The sequence below is a fragment of the Malus domestica genome, chromosome 06, assembly GCF_042453785.1.
Source record: "Malus domestica chromosome 06, GDT2T_hap1".
In the NCBI taxonomy this organism is placed as follows: Eukaryota; Viridiplantae; Streptophyta; class Magnoliopsida; order Rosales; family Rosaceae; genus Malus; species Malus domestica.
The window spans coordinates 2429419-2438983 of NC_091666.1; the positions used below are offsets into that span (position 1 = coordinate 2429419).

General features: G+C 38.3%; 1 long non-coding RNA gene and 1 pseudogene across 1 annotated transcript; one reads left to right on the forward strand and one right to left on the reverse strand.

Moving 5' to 3' along the window:
• Positions 1–508: 508 nt before the first annotated feature.
• Positions 509–2381, forward strand: LOC139196977 (zinc-finger homeodomain protein 14-like; annotated as a pseudogene).
• A 5734-nt stretch (positions 2382–8115) lies between these two features.
• Positions 8116–9050, reverse strand: LOC139196957 (uncharacterized). The gene is made up of 2 exons (XR_011581876.1): positions 8996–9050; positions 8116–8344 (listed from the first exon to the last, which is right to left on the reverse strand). It is a non-coding gene; the product is annotated as an uncharacterized lncRNA (long non-coding RNA).
• Between the last annotated feature and the right edge of the window lie 515 nt (positions 9051–9565).

The following is a 9565-nucleotide window of genomic DNA, read 5'->3' on the forward strand; positions in this document are numbered from 1 at the left end:
CTTCTCATCCAACAACCTCCCCTTTAACATAGGGCTGCCTAACCCACTTTCCTCCATTACTATTCGGTTCTTCATCAAGCTATGCACACTCTTTTGAGAATTCAACTTAATTATAAGGAATATGAAACCAGCAGCTCTTTGCACTTGTGAATTATGTCTTGATTTGCGTTCTTTTAAGTTGGTGGTTAGCCTTCGAATTGTTCTTCCCCATCAATTTTTAGAAGAGATCAAACCAAACTAGACTCGAGTGTTCATATATTTATTAGACCTAAATATCGACAATACATAAAATTCCATCACTAAGAAGCCAAATTCTATCAAGACTTTGTAACAACAACACAAAGGTCAAGAGTCAACTTGGAGGAGAAGACACGGTATTGGTCGCGAGTGGGTTCGGCACTGGTTATCTAAACCCTTGATTCCATGTGCATGGCTATCAGCTAATCCTCAACTTTTATGTTCGATGTGTTGGTACCATTTATTGGGCCTCGTATTTGGGCTTCACCCCTAAGCCTATGGCAAATGTAAAAAGGGAGGGAGCCCTTATTCTATAAAAGGGACTCCCTCACCCTCATGAAAAGGAAAGACACATTCAGATCTCCTCACATCCAGAGAGAAATAAAGGGTCTTAGATCCATCCCTCACAATAAATGGCAATACCCTCTCAGCCAAACAGAGAGCAAAATAGCAAAGGCTGTATCCACATAGAGCTCCCTTGCCGATCTATTGTAATCCATACATACATACATAATCAACATCAGTGTGGACGTAGCCCAAACATTGGGGTGAAGCACGATACATCTTCGTGTTCTTGGGCGTTTGCATGATTCACGGTCGGATTTACATTGTTCCAAGACCTTCCGGTTTTGTGCATCAACATTTGGTGTTGTCTGTGGGAAACGACACGAAAAGCTATGTCAGTTCTCTTTCATTTTTTCATCTCACCACCGTGAGACCTCATCATTGTCCACCGTGAATCTGCATAAACCCAAAAAACCAAAACCAAAACCAAAAGCCCAATTCCTTCACCCAACACCCACACTCAGAGACACACCCATTCAATTAGCAGAGAGAAGAGGAGAGAGAGAGGGATGGAGGGAGATCATGATCCAAACACAAACGAAGTATACAAATAGTACTTGAGAAACCATGCAGCCAGCCTTGACAGCTATGCCACAGATGGCTGTGGCGAGTTCACACTTAACCACGCATCCCCAGGTAGCCTACAATGTGTCACTTGCGGATGCCACTGCAACTTCCACCGCAGTCACTTACGCAGCCACGTCATCGCAAGCTGCAGGAGGCGGTAGATCAGGACGTCATCAACACCATGTCATCATAAGTTGCAGTGGCCGAGGTCGAGATCCTACCGAAATATCATAACACAAGACCAACTCATTGACTATAATGCCGGTAGAGGTGGGTCACCGGACAACGGAGAAAGGATGAGCAATGGGAAGAAGTGGTTCAAGACGAAGTTCACGGTGAAACAGAAGGAGAAGATGCTGGCGTTTGCTGAAAAGTTAGGGTGGAAGCTGCTGAGAAAAGATCTAGAGGACGAGATAGAGAGGTTCTGCAAGAGTGTAGGGCTATATTGGTACTGCTCATCATCGGGCAGTTTATGGAGATGGTTGACCAAAACAACGAGATTGTGGGCTCCACCACCGACTCCAATTACTATGTTAGGATTCTCAGCACCATTAATCGGGAGCTCCTCAAGCCTTCCGCTTCCGTCGCCTTGCACCGCCACTCCAATGCCCTCGTCGACGTTCTGCCTTCAGAGTCCGACTTGAGTATTTCTCTCCTCAGCCAATCCGAGAAGCCTGACATCACCTACTCTCTCGAATTACTGCAATTCAGTCCAACAATCGCTTCATGTTCAGAAATGTCAGCCCAGAAGCAATCAGAGGAACCATAACCTTCAACCAGACCAACAATAGAGAGGGAGAAGATAAGTTTTCTTATAACAATTTTATTATTATTCCCTGCCATCTGCCAAAAGAAAAAAGAAAAGAGCTTTACTTTTCTTTTGTCTACCTCAATTATTCTATAAATGGTGCCCCATCTCCAGCGAATACCACGGGAAAAGTAGAGATAAGATTCTTTTCTCATAACAATTCTATTATTATTCCCTGCCATCTGCCAAAAGAAAAAAGAAAAGAGCTTTACTTTTCTTTTGTCTGCCATCTGCCATCACATATATTTAACCCAAGTACCTGTGCAATATTTATTTATTGCCTAGTGATATTGGGACTACTATTAAACTATAGTGATATTGGGACTACTATTAAACTATAGTGATATTGGGACTGCTATTAAACTATGTCACTTATACAACATGTGATTTACCACACGACTGAATAAATTATTTATTTATAGAAGGCATGTAGTACAATATTTTGCCTTGACAAACTTTGTCAATTTGATTTATTCATTATACGATCATACTTATACTGTCATTTATTGTCAGGAATTATTGAGCAACTAAATCCACTGATCAATATTGTTGCTGATTAAAAGAACCCAATATGTGAACCCGACAAGCGAACCCGAGTCATGTCAAGAATCAACTCACACTGAGTGCATGTTGACATAAAGTAGATACTTGGAATGAGGAATACCACGATCTGAGCTGCCTCATAACGAGCATAGCCTCTAACAGAGCAGCCTCGCAACGAGCATCACCTTCAGCCGAGCAACCGCCTCGCTGCGAGCATAGCATCTAGCCGAGGACCCTCGCAATGAGCATCCTCGTAACGTGTGATACCTCTAGCCGAATATTGCTTTATGTTGAGCATTGCCTTGGGTTGAGTACTGGTTCAAGACATCTAGCCACTTCGGCCCGTACATGGATTGGATTTGAAGTCTCCAGCCATAAGACTCTCTTGACTGAAGACTTGGGGGACTCCTGTTGGTACCATGTATTGGGCCTCGTCTTTGGGCCTCACTTCTAAGCCCATGGCAAATGTAAAAAGGGAGGGAACCCTTATTCTATAAAAGGGACTCCCTCACCCTCATGAAAAGGAGAGACACATTCAGATCTCCTCACATCCAAAGAGAAACAAAGGGTCTCAGATCCATCCCTCACAATAGAGGGCAATACCCTCTCAGCCAAACAGAGAGCAATATGGCAAGGGCTGTATCCATAAAGAGCTCCCTTACCGATCTATTGTAATCCATACATAACATAATCAACATCAGTGTGGATGTAGCCCAAAAATTGGGGTGGACCACTATACATCTTTGTGTTCTTGGGCGTTTGCATGATTCACGGTCAGATTTACGTTGTTCCAAGACCTTCCGGTTTTGTGCATCAACACAATGCTTAGCTGCCGAACACTGAACTTTTTGTCAAATTTTGTGTTCGGCATGTTAAAACATATGATTCAATCTAGTTATAATTTGTTTAAGAAACTAGAAACAAACCCAAGAGGATTTTAGAGAAAAGCTTAGGGCTGAACATTGCAGCTCAAACCTCACTTGTATACTTCAATGATTTAGGGTTTTGGTCACAATGCCAACTTACATCTCATTTAAATTAACTAGCTAACAAAAGCCTTCAAGACCCCATGCCTTGCACCAAAGCAAATCCATGTCAGCCTTACAATTGTAATTTTGGACTGAGTCAACATATTGGCCGTTACAAATTGAGGAAAAAAAAAACTAAGCCATTACTTTTGTTGAATACAAAAAATGGAAGCTAGAAATCAATTTAGGCACCAACACTCTCCTTCTGTTGAATACAAAACTAAGCCATTACTTGTTGAATACAAAACATGGAAGCTAGAAATCAATTTAGGCACCAACACTCTCCTTCAAAATATTTCCAGTTTTGACACCAAGCAAATCCCTGAAGTATACAAAACTCCCTTTTAGCATAGCCTTAATTAGTATATATATCAACAATTTGATCCTCGTATCTACAATAGAGTAATTCAATCGCATTATCCGACGTTTATTAAGTGATGGTTCCTCTTGATATGTTTTATTTTGTAATGAAACAGAGGATTTTTGTCATAACAGTTATAGAGATGTTGTCACATATTAGTGATGTATCATCTACTTTGAAAATGTAGATAGATAAAGGAACCCAAACCCAATAGATAAATAATCTCAATCTAAATTAACAAGGATTCAAGTACGATTTCAATCATACTATGTAATAGTGAAGAACAAATAGAAATATGTGGATAAAAAGAACAGAAGAAACACGATATTCTTTTACATGGTAAAACCCCACACACAATGGGAAAAATTTACGACTCAACAAGACAGACAATTTTTGTACTTGAAGTTCTCTTTTGTAGTTTTAATCTTGTAGCACACCGTCCTTCTTTTGCTCTCTTTTGGATGAACATAACATACTCAGCAGGAGTCTCCTCACGAGCAAAGAGATTGCACTCAACTTCGTCACATAGATGCACACGACTTCTTCACAAAAATTAATATGATGAATAATATGCAAGGTATGAAGAAGATCACTCTTCTAACCTAGCTCTCAAGAACTTTGCTTTAAAACCTTTTATGCTCAATCTTATAACCATGAAAAGATGAATGGTAAGCTTGATTTCCAACGAAACCAACAGTAACCCCGCCAATTTATTTCGGAATTTACCTTTAGGGGTAGACCAAAAATGTCATAGTTACCCTTTATGTTAATAACCATTCTAACTTTTCTTTTCTAACGATTTTCGACTACAATTTAATCTCGTTTATTTTATGGCTACATCTAACTTCTCATTAGATTGCCCTTTGGAAGGATCAAGCCAATCGTAGTTCACCAACCGTAAGAGAAATTGAACAAACCCTACTTAGTCACACACTTACTTAATACTCAACAAAGAATTATACATACATAACCAGATTCCGCCATTTTCTTATAATTCCTCCATCAAGTCCAACATGAATAAAATTAACCAAATATTACCCAAAATCCAAGGTAAGGCTCACGGCAAGCCTACTCATCAACTGAAACCAATTCTTTACCACTTTAGTTACAAGTTTAAAAATCCACACAAATTCATCCAACTTACACCAAGAATTTAACATAAATTAACTCATCTATTAGAACCAAAAAGAAAATATGATAGGGTTTCTTGGGTTCTCACCTCCAAACTCCTCCAAAGTTGTTCATCAATTTGCCACTTCACTACTACGCTCTTAAATCAACTTCATTACCACAAATCCTCAACAAGAACCCCAAAATTTCAAGTTAAACACTTCAATCTCAAACTTGTTCGAAAATGAAACTTGGAATTCGAAAGATCCACTTACATATCCTGGAAGTGCATGATGAGATGAGTATTTTTCTCTATTGGGTCGAGACCCATCTCAAGCAAGGCTGGACAGAATCGGCGAAAAACCCACGAAAATCCGTTGAAACTTCTAGGCTTCAATATATGAGCACGCTTGGTTCTAGTGTATGGTTTTGGTATAAAATTGAAGAGGGCTTCGCTATGAATACATAGCCTTCAAGCGTGATTTCGATGTCGTATGAGAAAGTTATCATTTTTGGATTGAAGAAGAATTAAGGAGGAAAAGAACAGAGCAGCCCCCCTTGCTGCATCTGCCAACCGGGGAAAGAAAAAAGAAGAGAAGCCTTTGGCTTCTAGAATACTCCCTCCCAAAATTACCATTTTGCCCCCTAACTTTGCTTGTTCATATCTTATTCGTTATAACTCCGTTTCACGAACGGTTTTTGCCTACACCCTCGTAAGGTCGTTCTCTATTTAAATATATCAAGAAATACAATAAAATATATGAGGATAAAATACGTCCTTGTATAATTACTTTAACCAAATAGGGGCATTTTTTTCATTTTTGATTTAACGAAAAATTATACGACATAAATAATCAGACAATCCGGAAGCAGGATTTTACATTTTCCCCATTCAAATTTCATAACCATGAATTGATTTATTTTCGATTTTCTCCACATATTCATAATTATGAATATCAAATTCATATACTTAAATTTTTCAGGGTATTACACCAACAACCTAGAATAAAGGAAACTAGAATTATGTACTAAAAATCAAATTGGTTTTATGAGACAATAATTATTGCATACATTTTAATATCCTTTTTATTTAGATTCTTGTGATGTTTTTGAGTGAATTCAGTTCTCTTTCACTTACTTTTGTGTTTTTCCTAGGTTTGTGGAGTAAAGACGAAGACACAACAAAAATGATAGATTTTGCAATTGAAGCGAGTTATCTGTCCTGGAAGCAGAAACTGTCTGTGTAGATCAGCCAACTTGACGGAATAAATTGTTTCCTCAGAAGGAATGAGCTGTTGAGCCTTATACCATTGCAAAGATATAGATGTTAGCTTTCAGAGGAATTATACAGACTATGCTTTTGAGTTTTCTAGACGATGTTATGAAGATTTTCATACATGACGTCGGCCAGCAAAGTTTACGAGGAAATTGTAAAGTCACAAAACCGGAGCCCAAAGCCCAAAATAGAACACGTTGAAGATGACTTGAATCCTATTTCAAATGGGTCTGGAGTAATTTACTTGGGAAGTTTACTCGCCACATCATCAGTTGTCCAATACAAATGAGGAAAAGATTGCACATGACCTAATCATGCTAGGATTTTGACGAATATATGAAACATAGATGGTAGGAAGTCTGAATGACGTTCTTTTTGGAGGGAGAGATATCGAGGATCTCTTTCAAAACATCATTATTGCCCCAATTATCATATATTATTATACTTGCTATGTATACATAATACTTGGTCATGAATATTTTTGAAATGTCATATGAACTTACACATATTTATTAATTTGATCTATGAATTAAAATGTTAAGTAAATTTGATCTATGAATTAAAATTTTAAGCAATTTGTCATATGAATTTTATGAAATTATTAATTTGTCATTCAAGTTTTATTAAGTTTTCCATTAAAAAAAAAAGGTTATTTAAGACTTTTGACCTTATTTTTTACAAGTTTATTATTTATTTACGTATAGGTGGAGACTCAACATCTTATCCACTAGGATATTATTAGACCACATGCACCTTTTTACAAGTTCTCTGCTTATCTTTTGGTACGAAAAAAAAACATTGTCATGTTCGTTTCATAAATTTATGGTGAATTACTAAAAAGTATATTAGGGTCTAACATGGAGTTTACAAGCTTTGAGAATTCAACGTGGCCAATCATGTTCATTAAAGAAAACGGGAGTTGAAATATCTGAAACAACCTTGAAATGTCCAAAACAATCTTGATAGAGATCGGAGAGGGGAGTTAAAATGGCCAAAAATAACCATGAAAATAAGTCATTGTGATTTTGGATGGAAAACCAAATGGAGTTAGGGTGAGATAACAAATTCTTGATTTTCAAAACTTGAGAGACAAAGAATCAACAAGCGAGTCGTGGTGGCTTCGCAACATGGTGGTTGTGTGACGTGGTGGTGGACATGTGGTGGTCGTGCCACGAAGTCATTTGGTGGTGGTGCGTGGTGGCTGCATTGGCTGGGCGACGGAGAAATCAGAGAGAACTCAGATGAGGGAGGGAGAGTGAGGGAAATAATATCAGGGTTATGTATGAAAGCCACGTTGGTTTTGTATTGTGAAGGCGAAGTTGTCTTTTATGTTTGAAAGTCAATATGCCTAGAGTCTAGGTGCTAGCAAAGAGGTGGAAGTCATTATGGCTTCAGACATAATGATGATAGCTAAGGTGTAGGAAGCTTTGTGGAAGTGAGATGATAGATGGGAGAGTTTGGAGTCTTTGAGGAAGTGAGGTGACAGAGAGTAACGAACGGTTGAGATTGAACCTCAACTAAATCCAATGACCATTATTAATTCAAATATGTATAAAACTATATTAAAATATTGATCGGTTCGATTCGGGAATACCAAACTAGGCCATATGAGATCCCAATCCCATACCAAACTTTTCGGGATTGGGTATCAAACTGTTCAAAATTTTCAATTTGGGAAGTTTTCGGTTCGCTTTTGGGATTATTTTGGTACGGTTTGGGATTTTTGGGATTTTTTTCCAGCCCTATACCAAGATGTCACACCCTGACCGGAGTCGAAGCATGTTGGGCGACACCCGAAGGTGACGTAACCAAAAAGGAAAGTGAAGCATAAACATATGGATAAATTTAAACCAAAACTAACATTTATTAATCTAAAGCAGTGAGTGCGCAGTAGTGGAAATAACCCATAAAACACAAGTGTTCAGAGCATAGATGACATAAAACTGTGCAGTCGAAACTAGTTAAAGTGCTTAATACACAACCGGGAAAAAGCCCCTACACTTATTTATGGATATGTCAAAACCATCAAATATTCCTCGTACGCCATAAAGTAATCAACTAACTAGGACCTGGAGGGGTGAAAAACAGAAGGGTGAGTGGGCAAAAACAAAGGTTTATAAAACACATTTATTTTCTAAACATACTGACCCTCACTGTAAAACCTGTATAATTTCTAGAAAATCATACTACGTAAAAGTATGAAATCAAATGTAAATCAACAATAAATCCATAAATACGCCAAATCACCATATCTCAACAGTAGCATAATAAAATCAGGTGCTCATCAATCTATGCTAACACACGAGTTCATGCAGAGGGGATCTGACATGAATTGGATTGGGTGTAATCATAATATATATGCTCTAGTACTACAATCACGTGAAGACTGGGGCTAGGCACATCACATACGAGTCAGAGTTGCCTAATGCAACCTGTACGACATGACTAACACCTATAATGGATCCAAGGTGAGCGTGTGGTGAGATGTGAACAAACACGTGAAGCCTAGCCATGGCCGGGGTGAGTACTACACCGGTGCAAGCATGCATGATGATGAGCAAGTATAATGTTTATGAGCATGCCATAAATATATATAAATCTCACTAAATAATGACATTATTAAGATTAAATAAAACATGGCATGTTAAGTGTAAAATCAATCCAAAAGCATATGTGGAACTATAAAGTTTATATATATATGAAAACAAATGCCCACTCACTGATACGTCGATGCATCGTAGCCTCCTAGCCTTGTTTGTCCTCGTACGTCCTCGGGGTAATTCTCACCTATATGCGAAATAACTAAACTAATTAATTAAAAAGGACATATACTAAAAGGCTTGGAAAAGCCCCTATAGTTTGCTCAAAATGAGGGTTTAAATATACGAAAACATTCTATTCGACGTCGTGGACCCATACACATCAAGCACACACCGGCTAGCGGCCAGACACTCCCTTACGTGCCGCCAGGTCAAGGCCACACATACGCCCACGCGTCTGACAAACTGACAGCAACCCTAGGGGAATACTCCGTCAGACTTGACAAAATATTCCACTAAATGGTAACGGCATCAGTTACCTTTAACGGCGTTAGAATATTTCATTAACTTTAATGGAATATTCTGATTTCTTCTCTGGTGGACCTCCATTGCCATTCACCGAAATATGGGGAATTTTCATCAGTTTCTGAAAAAAATTCAAATCTTCATATCTTCTTCATTTCTCAACCATTTTTTACAAACTTTATATGCAAATGAAGCTTATGAAGAGTAGAACAAGTCTATACCCTT